Below are 931 nucleotides of genomic sequence, written 5' to 3' on the forward strand. Positions count from 1 at the left end.
GGTAGTATGCTGCCTATTGTGTGGTATAGGCATAGTCTACTTTTTGAAGGGTATACGAGAAATTTATAACAGCGATTTTCATTGTGAAGGAAGGAAAATTTTTTCAATTTGTACAATGTTTACATATTGCTCATTTGAAATAAATAAAATTAAAAACAAAAAGACTAGATTATAGGCATAAAGACTTTATGTAGAAAGCCATAACTGGAAAAAAATAAAAAACCTACATGTCCATATAAGAGTTCTCAAGAGAAGCAGAAGCAATAGTGTGTGTTTTAATAGACTTATTAGTCTACAGCCATGCCACCCTGAACGTGCCCGATCTCGTCTAATCTTGGGAGCTAAGCATGGTCAGGCCTGGTTAGTACTTGGATGGGAGACCACCTAAGAATACTAGGTGCTGTAGTCGTTAAAAAAAAATAGAACTGAGCGGGGGAAAAATGGCATAGATGATAGAGGCTCTGTTCATCCCTCTGGCAACCAAATCAAGGCTGTGATGGAAACAAGGAGCAAACAGCAAGGAAAAATCGCCAGGGATCTAGATGAACAAGCCATGCAACTAGGGAGAAATCCAAGAGGTCACTCTGCCGCAGCAGAGAATGGGATGGGGTGAGGACACGGGGCTGCCTGATCTCCAGTGGTTGAGTGAGACAGAGGCAATGGTAGCAGCAGAAGCCTCTTAAAGGGGCCAGGTTCACAAGCGGATTTTCACCGTGACGGACCTGCTCACTCTGAGCACCATTGCCTGTTCGGCAGCACACAGGGGGCACCCGTCAAGTTGACACATAAAATTAACCATCACAACATCCTACAATGGAGTCATGGAATATAATGTAGCCATTAAAGTGTTAATTTTGAACACTTTAATTTTGAAGGCTAGGGAACATGAGATGTTGGAAAAAATAATCCTGGACTACTAGACTGTATCTAT

General features: G+C 41.8%; 1 pseudogene; it reads left to right on the forward strand.

Moving 5' to 3' along the window:
- The first annotated feature begins 290 nt into the window (after positions 1-290).
- Positions 291-409, forward strand: LOC120593066 (uncharacterized; annotated as a pseudogene).
- The last annotated feature ends 522 nt before the right edge of the window (positions 410-931 follow it).

This window comes from Pteropus medius, unplaced genomic scaffold, assembly GCF_902729225.1.
Source record: "Pteropus medius unplaced genomic scaffold, Ma_sr-lr_union100, whole genome shotgun sequence".
NCBI classification, from domain to species: domain Eukaryota; kingdom Metazoa; phylum Chordata; class Mammalia; order Chiroptera; family Pteropodidae; genus Pteropus; species Pteropus medius.